Source organism: Procambarus clarkii, chromosome 14, assembly GCF_040958095.1.
Source record: "Procambarus clarkii isolate CNS0578487 chromosome 14, FALCON_Pclarkii_2.0, whole genome shotgun sequence".
NCBI classification, from domain to species: domain Eukaryota; kingdom Metazoa; phylum Arthropoda; class Malacostraca; order Decapoda; family Cambaridae; genus Procambarus; species Procambarus clarkii.
This window is the reverse complement of record NC_091163.1, coordinates 44,675,066-44,698,663: the sequence shown is the minus strand read 5'-3', so window position 1 is coordinate 44,698,663 and position 23,598 is coordinate 44,675,066. Positions and strand designations below refer to the sequence as shown.

The window sequence follows — 23,598 nt, the reverse complement described above, 5'->3', positions numbered from 1 at the left end:
TCCCAATATTTGTGAAATTGTGTTCCAAGTTTGTTTAATGTTGCTCTTTATTTGGGTAAATTTATCTTCGTAGTATTTAGTTTTGGCTCATCTAATTATCTTAGATAGCAATAATGAGTAATTCTTTGAGAATTCTTTGGAGACAATTCCTAACCTATACTTCTTCTCAAGGTCATGTTTTTTATTAATAGATTTAAGTATTCCCTTTGTAAGCCAGGGATTGTTGAGCCTTTTGGTTGTGACTTGTTTTGTAAGCATAGGACAGTGGGTATTATAAAGGCTAAGAGTTTTTTGAAGAAAAGATTGCACTGCTAGGTTGATGTCCTCTATGTTACCTAACTCGGACTCCCAGTTGACATTATCAGCAGCAGTTATAAAATTGTCTATAGCAGTTTCATTGTGCAGTCTAAAACGTATCTCTCTTGACTCAAGAGGTGGTTTGCTAATGTTAGTTAAGAGAAATGTGAGGTAATGGTCTGTAGTGCTATCGGTGATTATACCTGAAGTAAGCGGAGAGGTTATGTTGGTCCAGATGTGATCTAGAGTCGTGGCAGTGCTATCTAGTAGGTCTAGTGATTAAGGGTATGAGGAAGCAGGAATTCATACAGTTGAGGAAGCTAACAGCAGTAGGGTGTTCTGGCTCGCAGAGGTCAATATTAAAGTCCTCTGCAATAATTAGGTGGTTTTTGTTCAGTCTGTTATCAAGTATTAGATTTCTAAGGTTTGAGTTGAATTCGGACACATCAGTGTTAGGAATTCTATAAACTGCACCCCACAGACCAGGACAGACTCGGCACCTTTGACTCTGAAGCTGGCGAAGATATACTCCCCATAGCAGTCTCTAGTTCTTAATTTCTTTTAAGCATGTTAGTTCTTGGTGGTAGTAAAGAGCAGTGCCACCACCTCTGTGAAGTTGACGACAGTTGTGAATTGCTGAGTAGTTAGGCATGTTAAAGAGTTGAGTAGTATCCTCTTTCAACCATGTTTCAGTAAGTATAATAAAAGAGAATTTGTTGTCAATAGTTTCAATCCAGGCACTAACATCATCGAAGTGTTTACTAGGGATCTAATGTTCAAAATTGATTACAGAGATATTGTGATTATGAGTTAATACATTGTTTACATCATGTGCTGCAAAATATCTGCAATTTAGATAATTAAAGTGATGATTGTCATAGATAGTGGATAAGAGGTTAAGTTCTGGGTCTATACTTGTCTGCATAAAAAAAGCTGATTGCAGGAAAAACAAGGGAAGAAAGGCAAATTACAAGGTAGAAATAAGCTATAAAATAGGGAAAAATATGTACACAATACTGTACAAAACAAAACACAAAATGAATAAAAAAAAGTTAGCTTACAAGGGGCTTACAGGGGTACAATGGAGTAAGGGAGTATGGCTAGTCTAGGCAACCTAGGTAATAAATGAGATTAAAGAAAAAACATATAAACATGGACTATACAAAAACACAAGATATTGAAATACAAAACAAAAATATAAAACAAGACTAAGCAATACAAAAACAAATTGAGCAAAAATGAAAAATGAGGTAGATTGCTTACGAGTACTCTCAGTTACACTGTGAGTAACAATTTTGCAATTTGAGATGCAGGCAAAACCAGGGGTACAATGGAGTAAGGGAGCATGGCGAAGCTAGGCAACCTAGGTAATAAATGAAATCAAAGAAAAGTTGAATAATAAACATAGGCAATTTAAGCTAATGATTATTAACTATAAATAGTTCAGTTATGACTGTATAATTAATAAGACCTGAAGAACTATTAATGCACTCAATTAAATAATTTCAGTAAATGACTAGTTAAGAGTAAGTTAAAAATTAAGTCAGAAAATGAAACAAGGAGACTTAGGATACCTAGCCCCACTAGTTGACAGGGGGTTAATTAAGTTAATTCACTGGGAGTGATAATAAGGTGAGACAGACCACATTGGGAGAGGAAAGTGTTGAGGTTCTCTTCTCTAGTAATTGTAAACATTTTGCCCTCTGCGGTTTTTCTCACCTTTATCAGTCCATCTCTAACGAAGCACTGATGAATCGCATCTGGGTTTTGTTGACGGATTTGACGCAGGCGGTAGAGGAGTTGCTGTCTGTTCCTAGTCAGCACTCGTTGATGTAAATCCCTTCCGTTGGGATGCAGCTGTCCGGACTAGATGGGATTTCGTGAACTGGGAAGACAGCTTCAGGCGAATTTTCCGTTGGTTTAGACCTGATGGATTCTTTTTGCCCACTCTGTAGGCAGCAATAACGTCAGTTTTGTTTAGACTGAGCTGCAATTTGTTTTTTAAGAGATCCTGAGCTATTTCGACACAATATGGCCCACTGCCTTTTGACGAAAGGCGGTGGAGTTTCTGACGGGGGAAGGAAGAGACAATTGCGCATCGCGTCCCGCAGGCGTGGTGCGGCCAGCCTGGGTGGCATAAAAGGCGCGGGAAGTCAGGTCCCGCTCTCACTCCCTCTCCCGACCAGGTCCAAGATTCACGAAGCAGAAAGCGGCTCCACGCTCAGCACCACGCCTCATCGACACGTGGGCCAGTACCCTTACCACTTCTACGTTTTGTTTACTGTGTACACGGGATTTCTCAAGCAATCGGGCTCCCTCTCCGCTACTATGGTCCCACAACTGATATTCTCCGATCCTTTGGGGCCTTCCACATCCCAGGCCGGTACCGCAGGGGCCCCCTGCCCTACCCAGCAAACCCTAAGGTAAGAGAGTTTCCTGTACAAGTTAGTCAGGACTACCCCCAGTGCTGGCGTGTGTTTGCGCCGTCCCTCGCGGCCCGTTCGTGCCGCTTAGCTAGTTCCCTAGGGCCTTCCGCCTGCTTGCCTCCCTGGGGTTGTGGCGTTCCTCCAGGTCGGGACTGGTGCGCTGGTTATCTGCGGCGCCTTCATGTGGCCTGGTTTCGGTGGTCCTGTGCCCTGGGCCCGGCCCTATTGCGTGCCCGGTGGACCATTCGTCCCAGGTGTGCCCTCCCCGGTTTGCTGTGCCCCTAGGCTTGCCCTAGGGGCCATGTTTCGCCCGCGCCTGGCCGTGCGTGCGCGGCCAGGCTCCTTCTGTGGCGACGCCACGCGGCGGTTCCCGGGGTTCTGAGCCCTGGGGCCCAAGCCCGGTAGGCGGCGCCCACGTGGCTTGGAGCTCGGTGTAGCACTCGCCCCAAGGATGCCCTTCGTTTCCTTCCCCGTCCCAGGCGTTTTCCCCGGAACCTGGTTTGTTGCGCCCTCTTGGCTGGCCCTAGGGGCCAGGGTTCGTGATGCGCTTGGACGTGCGTGACCGGCCAGGCTCCCTGCGAGCGTCCTGGCGTCACCCTGGTGGCGACGCCTCCTGGCCGGGTTTTTAGTTGTCTTTGTCCCTAGGGCCCGACCCTAGGGGCCCATGCCAAGGACGGCATCACCCACGTGGCATGGAGCTCCAGGAGCGCTTGCCTTGGGCTGTGTTCGCTTCCTTCCTGTCCTTCTCCCTTCTCGCCCTCGGGCAGGAGACGCCCTTGTGGCGGCAGTGCCCCGGTGGGTAGGCCCAACTCTTTCTTGTTATTGGCTGACTTGCGTCAGCCGGTGTCGTCCGGCATGTTCTTCTGATGTTTGTCTGGACGGTGATGCCCTGCTTGTTCGTCCCAGTTGTTTGTCCGTCCGGTGTTGCTCGTTTTGTCCGTATCTAGGCGTTTTTGCCTGGCTGGGGTAGATCAGCCTGTTCGTTCCTAGACGTTAGTCTGGCTGGTGTAGCACAGCCTGTTTGTCCCTGTAGTTTGTCTGGCTGGTGTAACCCAGCCTGTTCGTCCTAGACGTTTGTCTGGCTGGTGTAGCCCAGCCTGTTCGACCTAGACGTTCGTCTGGCTGGTGTAGCCCAGCCTGTTCGTCCTAGACGTTTGTCTGGCTGGTGTAGCCCAGCCTGTTTGTCTGGCTGGTGTAGCCCAGCCTGTTTGTCCTAGAAGTTTGTCTGGCTGGTGTTGCCCAGCGTGTTCGTCCCTAGACGTTTGTCTGGCTGGTGTAGCCCAGCTTGTTCGTACTAGACGTCTGTCAGGCTGGTGTAGCCCAGCCTGTTCGTCCCTAGACGTTTGGCCGCTTGGTGTAGCCCAGCTTGTTCGTCCCAGTTGTTGTCTGGCCGGAGTAGGCCAGCTTGTTCGCCCCAGACGTTTGTCTGGCTGGTGTAGCCCAGCTCGTTTGCCCAGACGTTTGTCTGGCTGGTGTAGCCCAGCTCGTTCGCCCAGACGTTTGTCTGGCTGGTGTAGCCCAGCTCGATTCGCCCCAGACGTTTGTCTGGCGGGTGTAGCCCAGCTCGATTCGCCCCAGACGTTTGTCTGGCTGGTGTAGCCCAGCTCGTTCGTCCCAGACGTTTGTCTGGCTGGTGTAGCCCAGCTCGTTCGCCCCAGACGTTTGTCTGGCTGGTGTAGCCCAGCTCGTTCGCCCAGACGTTTGTCTGGCTGGTGTAGCCCAGCTCGTTCGCCCAGACGTTTGTCTGGCTCGTGTAGCCCAGCTCGTTCGTCCCAGACGTTTGTCTGGCTGGTGTAGCCCAGCTCGTTCGCCCCAGACGTTTGTCTGGCGGGTGTAGCCCAGTTCGTTCGTCCCAGACGTTTGTCTGGCTGGTTTAGCCTGCTTGTTCGTCCCAGTCGTTCGTCTGGCTGTTGAAGCCAGTCTGTTCGTCCCAGTTGTTTGCCTGACTGGTGTAACCCAGCTTGTTCTTCCCAGTCGTTTGTCTGGCTGTTGAAGCCCAGCGTGTTCGTCCCAGTTGTTTGTCCGGTCGGTGTAGCTCAGCTTGTTTGTCCCAGTCGTTTGTCTGGCTGGTGTAGCCCAGCTTGTTCGTCTCAGCTGTTTGTCTGGCTGGCGCAGCCCTGCTTGCTCGTCACAGACGTTTTGTCTGGCCGGTGGAGCCCGGCTTGTTCGTACACGGATGTTCAGTCTGGCCGGTGTAGCCGATCTGTTCGTACCCAGTCGTCTGGGATGGCCGGTGTATCCCGGCTTGTTCGTACCCAGTCGTTTGGGCTGGCCGGTGTATCCCGGTTTGTTCGTCCCCAGGTGTTTGCTGGTCCCGGTGTCCCACGTTATGTTCGCCCCAGCCGTTTGGCCTGGTCGGGGTAGACCGGCCCGTTTGTACCTTTACGTCTCGTCCACTCAGTAGCCGCCTGTTGTTCCTGCACGTACACGTTCCCTCCTGTTTCCCTGTCCTGTCCTCCAGCGCAGGCGCATGCCGTCGGGCGGTCTGTCCGCTTGGGTGGGCTATGTTATGTTATTATCTTTTATTTAAGTTTCTAAATTAATTATTGCATTGTTCAGCTTAGTTATGCCTTGTATTTACTTACTATTCCTCTAGCAGCGTTAATGCAGTGTCCATTGCTGTGGGATACTCAACTAATTTTCTTTCACTTTTGAGAATATTATTGCTAGGCTAGCCATTCTCCCTTGATTAATACTGTTTTAATAACCATTCCATCCCTTGAACATTACAGTTTTACGCTATCCAAACCATACCATGCACATTACTGCTTAACCTACCATCCTATCCCTTGATTAATCCCGCTTTAAGCTACCAAATCTTCCCATGATTACCACTGTTTCTTTTATTTGTTCAGCTTATATGCAAGTACATTATATTACGGTCTTATTCTATTATTAGAATATATTATTCCCCTCCCGTTCTCACTGTTCTGTTCTACTCCTCCAGGGTAGGCGCATGCCGTAGAGCGGTCTGTCGGTTTGGGTGAGCTACGCCATGTTATCATTTATTTAAGTTCCCTAAATTATTTTATTACTTTGTTCAGCTTTCAGTTATGCCTTGTATTTACTTACTATTCCTGTTGCAGCGTTAAGGCAGTGTCCATTACCGTGGGATATGCAAATAATTTTGTTTTCACTTTTGAGACTATTATTGGTTTACTCTAGACCATCTATTCCATGAATAAGTACTGTTTAATTAACCAATCTATCCCATGAACTTTACAATTTTAATCTATCCAAACTATACCATGCATATATTACTGTTCAACCTAACCATCCTATACCTTGTATAGTCCTGCTTTAATCTACCCAAATTATCCATGATTATCACTGTTTACTCTTTTATTTGTTCAGCTTACAAGTATATTATATCTTTTATTTGTTCAGCTTAAATACAAGTATATTATAATACGGTCTTAAGCTATTTACTTGTTCAGTTTCAGTTTGTCTTGTATTTACTCCGCTATTTATTCTGTTTCTAGCACTGCTTACGCCTCATGCCTTTCTTACTGTTTTGGCCTCGCTATGTTATTTATATTATTTAAGTTTCTAAGATTAATTTGTTACATAGTCCAGCTCCAGTTATGCCCGGTATTTACTTAATAACACTGTTGCAGTGTTAAAGCAGTGTACATTTCTAGTGGGATACTCAAATAATTTTGTTTTTACTTTTGAGATTATTATTGTTTGAATTCTTCTATACTATACCACGATTAATACTGTCTTAATATAAACAAACTATACAATGAGTAATACGGTCTTATTATAACCAAACTATACCATGAATATTACTGTTCAATCTATACATGAATATTACTCTCTTAATCTATTTTAACTGCTCAGAGTTTATTACATTGGTTTTATTACGATAGCATTGGCTATGTCCGGTATTCTCAATCACTATGGACACTTAACTTTACCTTGCTTTTGTCTACTTGTGTATGTGACGGTTGCCGGTGCGGCAGCTGGGCCTCCCTGCCTGTTTTCCCCCGTTAGACCTGTCGATGCTTACTTTTTCATTTTCCGCAGTGGCGAGAAGCCGGATCACGCAGCAACTGCAACACGGAAGAGGGCTCGGGCGACGTCGCGTGAGGACAACAGCGCAGTGGGGTGAGGACGCAGCCGGCCTTCGCTTCGCCTCCCCCCCTCGGGGGCCTCGGGCGGCTCTGATGTGCACGGCGACCACACTTCCCAGAGGCCACTGCCGGCAAAGCGGCGGGTGGCACAGCGTCGCAGCCTCCACCTTTTTCGGCCGACGATTGGACGACGCTGCAGGCGCCCATCGCGCAGGCTCGGGGGCCCTCTCATGTCACAAGCCTTCAGGGCATGGGAACTACCGAGGCAGACCCTGCCGCGGCTGCTACAGCCGCCCCTGCCCCCCACCTTCACCGACCGTCGCCCACGGGCCAAGGCCAGGGGGCATAAGTCGAGGCGATGTGCGAGCTCCTCCAGTTTGTCCTCCTTCCTTCCTAGTTTTGTAGCGTAGTTGCTCTGCCTCCCTGAGGTTTCCCTCGCGGCCAGCGGGCACTCGCCCTTCGGGGGGGGGTCCGGCCTGCTGGCCTGCGGGGTGGGGGTGCAGCGCCCGTCCCCAAGTGTTCCGCTGTCCGCAGCTACTACTTTGACTTTACAGACATTCTACTAGTAAGCCCTACCTTGTCAGGTAATTCCTTCCTTGGCGGCTCGGCCTCTGGCCTGGGGTTATTTTCTTCTCCAAATACATATCAGGCTTCCCCAGTCACTATGTTTTCTGCCGCCTGATTATTCTCCAGCTAGGGTTTCCCTTATGTTATGTTGTTCACTTTGGTGTCCTGTTATACTTAGTATTAGATTTGTTACATTCGCCTCACTGCTAATTCTAGACATTAGGACATTAGGTTTCTGCAGAGTTTGTTACTAGGCTATAAGATTACGTTTTACTACGGGTGTACAATTTAAGATGTTTCGTGTACTTTGCGTTAGCCACGGCTATGTTATACATTTGTTAAGTCCTATTTAAAAGCCTGTTTTACTTCTGCAGAATTATTTATCATGTCAATAAAATTACGCCCCCAAGGCTTGGTGTCTTCCTTCCCCTGATCAGAAATTTCACCTTCATGTTCCACAGGTATATCTTGGGACGACATAATAACAGAGTCTAGCAGCTTTTGCTGGTCTTGTTCTTCCTGGGAGACGGAACGTTGGGCTGATAATGTACTGATACATGCAGTCATTTTGCTGAGAGCTTCCTCCTGTTTTTTTATGGCTTCATCAGTTTTCAGAAGATTGATTTCCTCACGGAGATCATTCAAATCATGCTGTAGTTGGCCTTGGCTAGCCTTAAAGTTTCTAATATCCTCGCGGAGGAGGGTTATTTCTTGTTGTTGATGTTGGAGATTAGCGCTGTTCGCTAGATTCTCATTAAGAAGACTCAAGATGATAGCATTTTGAGACTCGAGGACTAGGCACAACTTTTTGAACCACTGATTCTCGGTCCAGTTAGGGAAATCCGGTGAGGGACCGGAAGCTCGCTGAGTTGCTTAAACTGGGATGTTAGCGTGTTCATAGGAGAGGGTTGAGAGGACACCGCTCCCTGGCTCAATGGGGTGGAAGGGAGGGCAGCACCGCCGCCACGGACCCCAGAGCTTCCAGACGGAGAAACACGAATGTTGTTAGAGTTGGCCGGGATGGATGCCTTGTTAAGGGGTTTGTTGTCCTTATTTCCCTGCACAGTCACATTTTTAGGAGACATGATTGGTTAGAATGGACTGGGGGTATATATTGTGACTCTGACATCTAAAGCATCTTAGGGGTTCTGGGGTGTAAGGCCTGTGTTGGAACACGCCCCAGACTCCAAGGTCAAGTTTCTCCGGGATCCGTCCTCTTACTGTGAGAAGGACTTGTCGAGTTTCCTGTTTTGTGGTTCGTACTTGGCATCTCTCTGCTGACACCACATAGTTCAGCTTTTCGAGATGGCCAAGGGCCATATGCAAGGGATAGTGGAGGACAATGATTTTACTTATTTTATCCTCTGGTTTCAGTTGCTCACATTTTGCGTAATTTTTTAGAATCGTAGCGGCCGACTCGTCTTTAGGCCTCAGAATGTATTCTCCTTTGAGATTAGGTTTTGCTCTGACCTGGAGCTGGGGGTACTCTTTTTCCAGGTCCACTACAGTAGCGTAGGAAGACTTACCTTCGGTGTGCTGCACTTTGAAGATTGGAAGCGTAGATCTAGTCTGTGGCGCTGGGAGAGCTGGAGAAGCTGGAGAGATTAATGGGCGATGGGTCGTCATGGAGTGGCTTGTCCTGTTTGCCTTATTCACGTGATGCCACTCGCCGTCACTTTCAGAACTAGTATCCATTATCGATGGTCTTTTCCTACACTGAGCAGCATTGCTGGATCGATTCAATTGGAATTCCATGATGAAATTCAAATGATCACTTGTTTTCAAATTGTCCCTAACATATATGGCTACTCCCCCTCCTCGTCTAATATATCTATCTGTGTGAATAGTTTAAATCCATTTATCTGATATTCAGCTAATAGTTCTCTATTTTCTACATTCATCCACGTTTCGGTAAGTGCAATAATATCTATTTTTTCTGTGCAGACAAGAGCATTTAATTCATTAATTTTATTTCTTAGACTTCTACTGTTAGTGTAATATATCCTAAGTGAATTGTTATTTTGAGGCCCTTTTCTTTCCCTGATCATTTTGCCAATTCTTTTCTCCCCCAAACACATACTTTTATTACCTCCTTCCTCCAAATCAATTCCCATACCACTATCTACTAACAGTTTAAACCCAAACAAACACCTCTAACCACTGGTTCCAACGAGTTCGCAACAGCAACAACCCCAGCCCTCGATAGATGCACCCCATCACGAGCATACATTTCATTTCTTCCATAGAAGTGTTCCCAGTTGTCTATGAAAGATATTGCATTTGATTTGCAATATCTTTCCAGCCGGCAATTGACACCAAGTGCCCTCGACATCCATTCATTTCCCACTCCCTTTCTTGGAAGAATGCCACATATGATCGGGATTCCTCCCTTGCTCCTAACTAATTCAATGGCTGTCCTGAATCTCTGTATTAGTTCCTCACTCCTAACTCGCCCAACATCATTACCCCCTGCACTAATACAAATAATGGGTTTGTTCCCATTTCCCGTCATAATATCATTCATGTTTCCAACAATATCACCAATTCCAGCTCCCGGATTCCAGCTCAGTTGTGAATGTGCCCTTAATCTGTTCCCCCTATCTCTGGCACAAAACGTTCTATCTAAATACCTCACCTGGGAATCTCCCACAACCAAAATTCGCTTCGGTACCTCCTTAACTTTCTGAGCAGCCTGCGCTCCGCCGCTCCTCGCTGATTTCCTCACTGCAGGTGCACCACAGCACTCGTCCTCCAACACGGCAAATGAATTTGCTGTCCTTAGGGCGTCTGTAGGCGGCCTTGTCAAGGTCTTCTTAAGACCCCCTGTCCTTCACGACTCTCCACGATAAGGTCTCGTCAACACTGGTCTCCTCCCGAAGTCTCAGCCGTCGTACCTCCTCCCGCAGGGAATCCATCTCTGCTCTCAGAGCTCCAACCAAACTCACCAAATCCTTCACTAATCCTTCCATTATTGCAATAATAATGTTACTCCAGAGCTCCAGCTAACACAACCTCTCACTGTGACAGCACCTGACTGACTGATTTAGGAAAGACTTGGGTAAATACTGGTTCGGTAACAGGGTTGTTGATTTGTGGAACCAATTACCGCGTAACGTGGTGGAGGTGGGGTCCCTCGATTGTTTCAAGCGCGGGTTGGACAAGTATATGAGTGGGATTGGGTGGTTATAGATAGGAGCTGCCTCGTATGGGCCAATAGGCCTTCTGCAGTTACCTTTGTTCTTATGTTCTTATGCTAGGTTAATATCCCCTATGTTACCTAACTCGGACTCCCAGTTGACATTATCAGCAGCAGTTATAAAATTGTCTATAGCAGTTTCATTGTGCAGCCTAAAACTTAACTCCCTTGTCTCTAGAGGTGGTTTGTTAAAGTTAGTTAAGAGAAATGTGGGGTAATGGTCTGTAGTGCTATCGGTGATTATACCTGAAGTAAGCGGAGAGGTTATGTTGGTCCAGAAGTGATCTAGAGTCGTGGCAGTACTATCAGTGATTCTAGAAGGTCTAGTGATTTAGGGTATGAGGAATCAGAAATTCATACAGTTGAGGAAGCTAACAGCAGTAGGGTGTTCAGGCTCGCAGAGGTCAATATTAAAGTCCCCTGCGATAATTAGATGGTTTTTGTTCAGTCTGTTATCGAGTATTAGATTTCTAAGGTTTGAGTTGAATTCGGACACATCAGTGTTAGGAATTCTATAGACTGCACCCACAGACAGGACAGACTCTGCACCCTTGACTCTGAAACTGGCGAAGATATACTCCCCACAGCAGTCTCTAGTTCTAATTACTTTTAAGCATGTTAGTTCTTGGTGGTAGTAAAGAGCAGTACCACCACCTCTCTGAAGTTGACGACAGTTGTGAATTGCTGAGTAGTTAGGCATGTTAAAGAGTTGAGTAGTATCCTCTTTCAACCACGTTTCAGTAAGTATAATAAAAGAGAATTTGTTGTCAATAGTTTCAATCAAGGCACTAACATCATCGAAGTATTTACCTAGGGATCTAACGTTCAAGTTGATTACAGAGACATTGTGATTATCTGTTAATACATTGTTTACATCATGTGCTGTAAAATATCTGCAATTTTGATCATTAAAGTGATGATTGTCATAGATAGTGGATAAGAGGTTTAGTTCTGGGTCTATACTTGTCTGCATAAAAAGGCTGGTTGAAGGAAAACAAGGCAAGAATGGCAATTACAAAATAGAATTTTGATATAAAAGGGGGAAAAATATATAAACAAGACTATACAAAACAAACACAAAATGAACAAAAAAAGAAAAAAATGAGGTAGCTTACAAGAGGCTTACAAGTACTCTCAGGTACACTGTAAGTAATAATTTGCATTTTGAGACACAGGCAAAGCCAGGGGTACAATGGAGTAAGGGAGTATGGCGAGGCTAGGCAACCTAGGTAATAAATGAAATCAAAGAAAAAAGTTGAATAATAAACATAGACAAATGACTAGTAAAAAGTAAATTAAAATTTAATTTAAAAAGTGAAACAAAGAGACTTAGGATACGTAGCCCGCACTAGGTGACAAGGGGGTTAATTATGTTGACTCATTGAGAGTGATAATAAGGTGAGACAAACCACATTGGGTGAAGAAAGTGTTGAGGTTATCCTCATTAGCAATTGTAAACATTTTACCTACTGAAGTCTTTCTCACTTTAATCAAGCCATCTCTAACGAAGCACTGATGAATCACATCTGGGTTTTGATGACGGATTTGACGCAGGCGGTAGAGGAGTTGCTGTCTTTTTCTAGTCAAGCACTCGTTGATGTAGATTCCCTGTCGTTGAGTGATGTAACACTCAATCACCAATGTTGTGCTTTCACAACCCACTCTACCTTCTTCAATATAAATAAATAAATATAAATAAATACATACCGGTAAATAATAAATAAATAAAACACAACATTAGACATAAGTGTGGGCAAAGATCAGTAACCAAAGAAAATGGAAGAAGGAAGGTGGCGGGGAAGCGAGCGAGTGACGTCATCACAACAAAGGTTCCACTATTGGACGTGTACAAGGATACAAGACACTCTATTAAATAATTAGATTAGATTAAGATAATGGAGCGAGTATAAGATTAACTCGTTACAATATGTTATGTACTCTCGCAACCCAATGTACCTTCTTGTATATAAATAAATAGATTTCAACTGTAAGGGGGTATGGTTTGCACCTTGTTATTCTAATAATGGATAAATAATTATAATAATGGAAGCGCTAATTATATGAACAAGTGCCATGTATTTATTCAGATGAGAACAACAGCGAACACAAACCAGCGTATATACGAACGGAATGGTTTGTATGTACAAACTTCTCAGTGAACGAAGTTGTTTCTAGCCCGGTATCCGAAATTGCAGTATACGACTTGACCAGTCCCCCTGTAGGAAAACAAGTGAGATAACACTGATAAACTGCACCTACTATCAAGAAGAAGATAACACTGACGCTCCTCGCCTATCTTAAAGACGGTCTCCTGTGTCCAAAATACCCGCCAAATTGTCCCTCCCACAATATTCACAAGACAGTTGTGGCAGTGTAATTGTGTGGTGAGGGCACACCACTGAAGACATTGAGGATATACCACGAGGAAGAGACAAAACTGTTGAAGAAAGGAGTCACTGGCTCCACCTGACCACCTTGGGCCACATTCACCAAGGTACTTACCAATGTTTTTCTTCTTAGCTACGAATGTTTTTCTTCTTAGCTACGAATGTTTTTCTTCTTAGCGCCTTCGTGGCGGCTACGTCGGTATTCAGGTAGCTATACTAAGAAGAAAAACCTTTGTAACTTTGGTCCGTCATCTAAGTGTACTGTCGACCACTCATAACTGGATATAACTCAATTTTTCTCTACTACATAACACTGGGATCGATTTTAATATAAACAAAAGATTATTAGTTGGCGAATCTCGTGAAGAGGAGTCCTTCGTGTTAGTTGAATATTAGTTTGGAGTAAATATATGTTTTCTCATGTTCTGCATTCAGCACTCACATTATAGTGAGTAAATATACCATATTACTTCATTACTTAAGTAATGCTAGGAGGGTTTGAGTAGCTTTGGGCCTTTAGTGGACAGAATCTCCAATAGATGGGGCGAGAGTCGCCTCATCTCTCTCGCCCAGGCGGGAGACGAAACTTAATTTAAAATTGATATATCTTTGTCCTCCAACATGATATATTTCATTTGGTGCAATCATAATAATGTTCATATCTAGGTCTTTCTGGAGGCATATAAGATTTTAGGTTTTATTAGCGTATCTTTGTTAATTATACAATGTATCGGCAAGTGCGTAGGCGTCTGCACTCCATGACCGAAAAGTTATAGTTACAAGACACTCCGTACATTGACAACATCGCACACTAATAAATAAATAATAAATAAATAAATGTTTATTTAGGTAAGGTACATACATACAAGAAATTTTTACAAAGATTGGTTGACTTATAGGTAGAGCTAGTACATACAATGCCTAAAGCCACTATTACGCAAAGCGTTTCGGGCATGAAAAACTTAAATGACAAGCTTAATACTAATTGAGCATAAAGAGTAGAATGAAAACAAGAAATGAAAACATAGCTGAAAAAGCAGCACAAATACAATTATGTCGATAAACAGCGCTCTTAAAAAAAAACAGACATTGGTTGACAATAGAAGGGTAAGGTAGGTTACAGGGAATTTATTAGGTATAGCTTCGTTTTTATCTTAAACTGGTTGAGAGAGGTACAGTCTTTAACATGGTTGGGAAGGTCATTCCACATTCTGGGCCCCTTGATTTGTAGAGCATTTCTAGTTTGATTAAGTCGTACTCTAGGAATATCAAAACTGTATTTATTTCTGGTGTAGTGCTCATGGGTTCTGTTACAACCTTCTATGAAGCTTTTGAGATCAGGATTGTCATTATAGTTTAGCGTTTTGTATATGTATAATACACATGAGAGAATGTGCAGTGACTTAATGTCTAACATATTCAGAGATTTGAGTAGGGGTACCGAGTGATGTCTGGGGCTAGAGTTGGATATTGTCCTAATAGCAGCTTTGTGTTGAGTAATTAGAGGACGTAAGTGATTTTGGGTAGTAGAGCCCCAAGCACAAATACCACAGTTGAGATATGGATAGATAAGGGAGTAATAGTCACCAGGGCAGGGCGTGGTACATAATATCTGATCTTAGAAAGAATGCCCACAGTTTTTGAAACTTTTTTTGATATATTTAGAATGTGTCCCTGGAAATTCAGCTTGTGGTCAATGAGAATGCCAAGGAATTTGCCATATAATTTGTTACAAATTTGGGTATTGTTTATTTTGAGATTTATTTGATTAGAGGATTTATTGCCAAACAGAATATAGAAAGTTTTGTCAATGTTAAGGGTGAGTTTGTTGGCAGTTAGCCAAAGATGGACTTTATTTAGCTCAGTATTTACTGTGGCATTTAGAGCAAGGGGGTCAGGACTAGAGTAAATGAAGGTTGTGTCGTCAGCAAATAGAATTGGTTTGAGGTGTTGGGAGGCATTTGGAAGGTCATTAATGTAGATGAGAAAGAGGAGAGGGCCAAGTATGCTGCCCTGAGGAACACCAATGTTGATGGGTAGGGTGGGAGAAATTGTATTATTCACAGAAACACATTGGAGCCTGTCAGTAAGGTAGGATTTGAGGTATTGTAGGGAGTGTCCTCTGACTCCATAATGATGTAATTTAAGAAGAAGGTTTTGGTGGTTGACAGTATCAAAAGCTTTACGCAGGTCCACAAATAACCCAACAGGGAACTCATTTTTATCAAGAGCTGTATGAATCGAGTTAAGCATACTAATAAGTGCATCGTTAGTGCTTTTTTTGGGTCTGAAGTCATATTGGCAAGGGCTAAGTATATTGTGTTTGGCTAGATATGAGTAAAGCTGCTTATAGACTGGAATATAACTGTCCTAGAAAATAACGGGAACAATTCATGAAGCTGGGAAAGCGAGAATTACAAAACTGAAAAGAGTGTTAAATTGATGGGCGCAACGTCGGGTGGAACGCTTCAGCTGGAGGTTCATGACTGAAGCATCGGCTGCCGGGAAGCCTAAGATGGAACTGGGGCGTTAGCAGCTGTAACATCGTCTGCTGAAACTAGCTGAGTCTGTGAGGGCGCCCGCTGCAACAGCTACGGCCGAGCCACCAGCTGGCCCATCCTCTGCAGGAACAACACCGGCTGGGACGACGTCGTTGGAAAAGCCTAACAATGTAATAAATTATATTATATGAATAATCGTAAATAAATGGTGTAAATAATAAAATTATAAACCAATTATAACTATAATTAATTATAAATAATAAAACAAAGTATGCTCAAAATAAAGCTGGACTATAACTCGTTAGAGAAACGGGATTAACACTGAGCCGAGGTAAATACAACCAAATACAATAACGAAAAGGAGTGAAAAAAGACACGTCAGCTGGAACTTCGCGACCAGCGGCCTAGGAGGCCGCTGTGACAGCTACATCCGGGCTACACCGGGCAGACAACACGTCTGGATAAACCAGCGGCCTGGGAGGCCGCCTATTTATATGACTGAATAAATATAAAACTGAAAACATCGTCGGCTTAACTCGTCACAGGAAGGACGTCGGCTGGGAAGCCGCAGTACCTTCCGACTAAATTGAGGAATAACTGAAAGTCTTTAATACACGTCGTGACTGAAAGACCCCATAGTATAACCTAACTAGCACATCCTAGCTGACTTAACTTAAACTCAATGACAAAAGCGGCAGTTACACAAACATAATTGTGGCACAAAAAGTTAAATAAAACTTGGAGCAAACGCAATGCATAAATTGCAGTAACAAATTGCTGAGGGTAATTGACTCATAAATCAAGTGCAGGAATAATCTAAAGCCAGAGGCTTGCTCAATGCTAAATTGAGGAATAACTTTAGTCTTAATACACGTCATGACTGGAAGACTAAGGATATAACAAGTTATTGAAGTAAGCGTTTAGTTAATGATGGAGGAACGTAAATCACCAAAACAGGAGTGGGCTCCCGTTCACTAAATTGACATGGAAACGAATACCTAATTACCCCTAAAACTAAAGGATCTAAATCCAGAGGCTTGCGCAATGCTAAATTGAGGAATAACTTGAGGAATAAATGAGGCACGTCTTAATACGCATCATGACTGAAGGACTAAGAATATAACAAGTTATTTAAGTAAGGGTATGGTTAATGATGGAGGAACGTAAATCACCAATACAGGAGCGGGCTCCCGTTCTCTAAATTGACATGAAAATACGAATTCTTTTACGAAAATAGATTTTTTTTAAGGCAAGAGGTGTAAGCAATGCTATAAATTTCCTAAATTTGCCGCGTAATGAAACTAATCAAGCTGAAAGTCTAAATAAAGAAATGTAATAAAATTGAATAGAATTAAATAATAAATGACCGCAATAATTAGAATTAAATCCATCACTCGTTGTAAAATCTCTTGTATGTATGTACCTTACCTAAATAAACATTTGATTTGATTTGAAGTCGCTCAAGCGGCAGACCGCACGGCCAGGCATTAGGCTGGACGCTGAAAACTTGGGATGGGGAAGGGGGCCGCATAACCGGGCACTCCAGGCAGACCAACATCTGGTACACGCGACCAAGGAAAAACACGGGAGGACTGTGCTACAGCATTCGAACGAAACGTGGTGGAATTGACGTACCGGGCTACACCGGCCAGACGAAAACGTCTGGGCACGAACGTGCCGGCTATACCAGCCGGACGAAATGTCTGGGAACAAATGTACCGGGCTACACCGGCCAGACGAAAACGTCTGGGTACGAACGTGCCGGCTATACCAGCCGGACGAAATGTCTGGGAACAAATGTACCGGGCTACACCGGCCAGACGAAAACGTCTGGGTACGAACATGCCGGCTATACCAGCCGGACGAAACGTCTGGGAACAAATGTACCGGGCTACACCGGCCAGACGAAAACGTCTGGGTACGAACGTGCCGGCTATACCAGCCGGACGAAATGTCTGGGAACAAATGTACCGGGCTACACCGGCCAGACGAAAACGTCTGAGTACGAACGTGCCGGCTATACCAGCCGGACGAAACGTCTGGGAACAAATGTACCGAGCTACACCGGCCAGACGAAAACGTCTGGGTACGAACGTGCCGGCTAGACCAGCCGGACGAAACGTCTGGGAACAAATGTACCGGGCTACACCAGCCAGACGAAAACGTCTGGGTACGAACGTGCCGGCTATACCAGCCAGACGAAACGTCTGGGAACAAAAAAATGTACCGGGCTACGCCGGACAGACGACAACGTCTGGGACAAACGTGCGGGCTAAACCGGCCAGGCGAGAACATCTGGGGACGAACGTGCGGGCTAAACCAGCCCAACGAGACGTTTGGAGACAAACATACCTGCAGGTATGTTACCATACCTACCATACAAATATACCTGCATACCTGATGAACGCAAAACACGCCTGAGCGCGCCCTGGCTCACCTAGACACCCCCAAACAGAACAGGCGACCATAGAACAGAACGGACCATAGAACGGTGGATAGCCTGGACCAAAACAGCAGGGGACGGGGAGGCACTCGGCTAAGCCCAACCTGACGTCGAGGTAGCCCCTAGGCAAAGAAGCCTCAGGGCCTGCCGACCGGGACACCGCCGCCAGGCGTGGGCGTCTCCAGCCCGTGGGCATGAGGCAGGCCCCCCACAAGCGGGCACGCCAGGGACGACATGAATGCAGACTGACCCCCGCCCCGGGGAAGGCCACACCGCTAATCCGCGTGGTTTAGCACCCAAGAGGGACAGGAAGGAAGCGAGACACAACCCAGGGCAAGCGCTCCTCTGAGCGCCATGGCACGAGGGCGACACCTACCGGGCATGGGCCCCGAAGGTCGGGCCCAAGGAACATAGGACCACTGCAACCTGGCCTCGTGGCGCCCCCACCAAGGGCCTACCATGAGGTGTTTCCGGGGCTTAGCGTCCCCGCGGCCCGGTCGTCGACCAAGCCTCCTGGTAGCCGGACTGATCAACCAGGCTGTTGGACGCGGCTGCGCGCAGCCTGACGTATGAGTCACAGCCTGGTTGATCAGGTATCCGTTGGAGGCCGCCAGGCCGCTCACAGGGAACCTGCCGTACACGCCCGTCTGGGCACGGCACGCACCATGGCCCTTGACATAGGACCACAGCAACCTGTCCACGTGCGGGCGCCTCCAAGGGCGACGCCGGGCCGCTCGCAGGGGGCCCGGCCAGGCACGCACGTCCGAGCGGGGCACGAACCGGGGCCCCTAGGCGCACGCCTAGAGAACGCAGCTGACCAGTGCCCATAGTGCACGCCTGGGAGATAACACTACCAGAGCGGTTCACTCGGGACATGGCGCAAACACACGCCGACCCGGGGCATTGCGGCAGCAGCAAAGCAGCCGCTGCAGCACCTGGCACAGACTGAAAGGCGTGCCTGCATACCTCAAGACAGGCAAACGTGCAGAAGGCACTAGGGAACTAAGGCGGCCCACACGGACCGCGGGGAGAAGGCGCCAACACACGCCATACACTGGACAGACCTGACTAAACTTTAACAGAAAATTTTTACATTACCTTAGAGTAGGATGATTAGGGCAAGGGGGCCCCTACCGTATCGACAGACTGATGAATGCAGGACTGGTACTGGTCCACGTGTCGTTGAGGCGCAGCGCGACGCAGTTTCGAGTACTGCAGCGATCGGGTGGAAGTGAGGGAGAGCCTCTCTCTGCCTCGGAATTTATATGGCCCCAGACTTCCCGCGCATCTGCGCGGGGCGCACTGCGCAACTGTTTCTTTGTCCCCCTCTTCAGAAACATCTCCGCTTTGTATTTCAAAGCAGAGGCCATTTCATCTTCATAGTTTCCTACACTGTGCTTTAAATTTGGTCTGTATCTATTGTTACCCACTCTCCAAATCTTTATGTACTTAATCCAAACAATTTTACCTTTGTGATTATTGCTGTCTTCTTTTGAGTGCTAGCAATATGCTGTATTGTGCCTTGTAATTTTTGTTAAACTATCATCCTTTAAAAAGCACAAGGGATTCGTCAATCACCAGCTTCTGTGCTGGTACGTTGAAATATCTGTGCTTTCCAATCACTTCATTCATAATATGCCTGACTCTCCAAAGTCTATCAACGTCTGTCTGGTTTTCATTACTTGCAAAATGAAGACACCTGAGGAGTATCTGAAACCTGTCTTGGGACATATATTTCCCGAACAAAAGTGTTGGAACAATCTGGTCTTTGCTCTAATAATCTAAGATAATATGTTTTACACAATGTTTCATCAACATACATAGTGCCAAAAATACATATATTTCACCTACAGTAGTGTTTTTCCAATGCTGTAATCGTGAAAATTGTTATATTTTTTCCGATGAGATGACCTGCATGAAGGTTCGTTTCGTGTACAATATATTCCATGAGCGTCTCATCATTAAATGCTGTAAAATAGTCTATTTCACATATGTCCTCACCAGTATCAGGGAAAAGGTTTGTAATACCATCACTCCACACAAGTACACCTGGTGTCCGGGCGAGACAAAACACCGGCACTACGGCGAGGAATCGTTGCACACCATGTACCAGGAGCTGAAGCCCGTCTACACAAAGTACGGGTGCTACGCGAACATGAGGTAATATCACGTGAACATGAGGGTCTTGGTTCCTCATGTGGTGCCATGCGGCGACGCTTGGCTGGGCGAGATGCTGCTGACACGACAAAATCTCGCTTGGTAACACCACTGGCACTAGCGACAGGCATGGTAATACTATGCTCTGAATCCACCTCATTAAAACCAGAAAAAGAGTCACCTTCCTCTGACTCTAAATAAGTACAAGAACTGTGTGGTTGTGCACGAATTACAGTAGACACTGGGTGAGGAGGCACTGGTGAGCGTGTAGGCCCTGCAATGGGAGGAGACTGTATCTCAAATTCACTCTCTGTGCTACTATCATCGGTCAATTGTGTGTAGTGCTTATCAATGTCAGAGTCATCAATATCACATTCCTCACCATCAGAAAATAATTCACTAGTTATTTGCTCTTGAGTAAGTGATTGAGTGGTGCGTGCTCGAGAGGCGTTTGGCTGTGCGCTCACCATGGTGACTGCTGGGTAACTGAGGCTTCCCACGCGTTGGTGGCGGAGCTGGATTTTTTTCAAAATGGAGGCTGTTTACTATATCCCCTAAGCAGCATATGGGGAGCCCCCCCCTACCCCGCTGGCTATTCAAATCTTACTTGGTACTCCATTACGTCATATGATGTGATGCGCGCTTTTGCGTAAGTTACTCAAAACATCATATGACGTGTTGTGCAGCTTAATGGTTAAGTGAAGGAGTATTACCTGATGCTTGGACAAAGAGTGTTATTGTTCATATCCCCAAACCACACTCGGATAATTATAGGCCCATATCTCTAACATCGTGTGTTTGTAAAGTGCTTGAACACATTGTCCTTAACCAACTCACGTATCATATACAGGGGCACCTGTCTCCCCAACTGTTTTGATTTATGCCTGGGCTCAGTACACAACACTGTTTTCCTGACTACTTCGCTCATATTGAAGCTTCCCCTCAAGCCGTCTTCATCGAGCTAGCAGCAGCTAGCTCGATGAAGCAAACAGGGAAACAAACAGGGAAATCATGCTAGAACAGCTTGCTGAGCTGGGAATACAAGGAAAATTACTGAAATGGATAAGGGCTATTTGTCTAATCGAACAGCATATGTTTTGTTTAACCACTGTACTGTTCTGCATTAAAATATGACAACCCCTTGGTGCACAGAAAATAAATTCTTTACAAAAAATTATTTTCTCTTCTTATATTGTTAAAATACAGTCTCTGATCACAGGAAGCTAAAAAAAAAAATATTGTATGTGACATACTTTAGCTGCGATGGCCCTTGGGGCCATCGCAGCTAAAGGGGCCCAGGGGCCCAGGGGCTCCTGGAAAGTTGAGCAAATTATGGGCGCTGAGCGATGGAGCACTCAAGGTCACTAGGCCCCACCACCCTGTTAGAGGTAGTTGCCGCGAATATAATGTTTCACAAATATTTTGATGTTTCTCATTCGTTTTTTCTCTTTTTTTGCTGTAATATTATTCAAAAGTGTTTAATTTGTGGAATTTATATAGTTCAATGTGTGGAATATCGCTATGCTGAAAATTATGGGGCTCATATATGTGGCGTGTATATTATATTCTACGATCATTAAAACAGTGTTTTTGTCGTTATTACACTATACAGTGGCACTTCGATTAATGAGTGGCTCTATCTACGAGCATTTCAAGTAACACGCAAGCCACTCTCAGAACATTTGTCTCTACTAACAAGCTCTTCCTCGATTAACGAGCGTTTCCGCTGGTTCTCGGACACCTTTTACTACAGTTTTGTTGTTGTTTTGCAAGACGAGTTTTCCACGTGATGAGCTTGGTGCTGGAACGGATTAAACTCGTTAATCGAGGTGTCACTGTATGCACATATTGTATATACCTATCTACATATGTGTTTACCGTAACGAACCACTAAGTTGGTATACTGAGCCCAAAACAACAAGAGTGGCTGCGACACAGCAGCCAGCAGTCTGCTGGCTGACTCCCTCCCACCTTCAACACCTACTGACCAACATTCCGCCTCCCTCCATACTGTTATTGTTTTTATTACACTATTTACACATGTTATATATAAGTATCTACATGTTTTATTCACCATTACTGTGCAACTAAGCTGGTATGACGAGTCCAGGCTATAAGAGAGGTTGCACCACACACACAGCTGATGGCTGACTCCTTCACTAGTTCAAGGCTAGATGCACTAATATTTCTTCCACAACAATACTGTTTGTGGTGTTATTACACAATATACACACATTATATATAAGTATCTGCATGTCTTATTCACCATAACTGTACAAGTAAGCTGGTATGATGTCCAAACAGCATAGTGGCCACTGCATTATATTATATTGTGGGTTGGTGTTGTCGTCGTCGTTGATCCTTCTTTACGGACAACCCAACCCACAACTCTGTAGAGCGCTTATACTTTACCAGGAGATCACCCTAGGCGCTTCTGGCTTTTGGAGAGGGGCTCAACGTCACACGTTTAGGGGATGCGGCTCCAATACTTAGCCTCGTTGTCACATGCACACACCCACTCGAGCCACTGTGACTCCCCACTCTCTCCTTACGTGATATGATCTCCTCAGTCCCCTTTGACTTATTAGTTTTTCATTCTACCCTGTCCACAGCGGTGGTTCTTGGTTCTTTCTCTCTCTCCTTCTTTACTACATCCTGGGAAGCCTCACTAGGTCAAGGGCAAACACCAGCAAATTTGAATACATTTACTGGACAAAGCACATACACACATATAATAATAATAATGAATCCTACACTCTATACTATTTCAGTCAGGTTGCACTCCAACACCATCAGAACTCTATCATCTGCTTATCAAGTGGTATTCTATCTCCTGATTCACCACCTAATATTACCAACCTCCTCAAGTAGGTCAAGTCTTATAATACAATGTTGCACTATCAGCAAGATAATATATATCTGTAAACATGTACAAGGAAAATCAGTGTATGAATGCAATAACATATATATATCAGTATAAATGTTCCTTGATACACAACAATGATCAATCGATCACCCTATCAGTCCTAGAACACATACATCTGTAGGTAATCCAGCCTACGATTGTAACTACGACTATTTATGTATTATTATTTTTTATTATTTATTAATATATATACAAGAAGGTACATTGGGATTGTGAAGATACATAGCATAGTGATTACATTCTTGTAAAGCCATTAGTACGCGCAGCGTTTCGGGCAAGTCCTTAATCTAACAGAAAATTTTAAATAGTAAATGTCATGTTCACAGAAAATGGTACCATCCGTTTTCTATGTGCGGCGGCTGAGACGCCAGAGAGAGAGAGAGAAGGTAAACAAGAGAGCGTACAGGACGCCTGCCAAGCTTGGTAGCTACTAGTCATGTAATCATATTAAGTATTAAAGTCAGTAACCAAGTCATGACTTTACATCAACCCTACAACCAAGACTTCCTCAGTAACACACAAACACCACATTGGCGACGAGGATGAACTGTGAACGCAGGTATTTGTTCAGTTTCAAACACAAGGGAGAAGCATGCTGCCTGGAGGAGGAAGAGAAGCTGTG

General features: G+C 45.0%; 1 protein-coding gene and 1 long non-coding RNA gene across 2 annotated transcripts in view; both read left to right on the top strand.

Annotated features, from left to right (window-relative positions):
- Positions 1-1,746: 1,746 nt before the first annotated feature.
- Positions 1,747-7,775, top strand: LOC138364623 (uncharacterized). The gene is made up of 2 exons (XR_011228487.1): positions 1,747-2,720; positions 5,671-7,775. It is a non-coding gene; the product is annotated as an uncharacterized lncRNA (long non-coding RNA).
- Positions 7,776-12,908: 5,133 nt separating this feature from the next.
- The window catches only part of LOC138364622 (uncharacterized), a 157,266-nt gene continuing 146,576 nt past the window's right edge, over positions 12,909-23,598 (top strand). The window contains exon 1 of the mRNA XM_069324573.1: positions 12,909-13,056. The gene's annotated coding sequence lies outside the window, so the exon portion shown is untranslated. The remainder of the gene's footprint in view (positions 13,057-23,598) is intronic.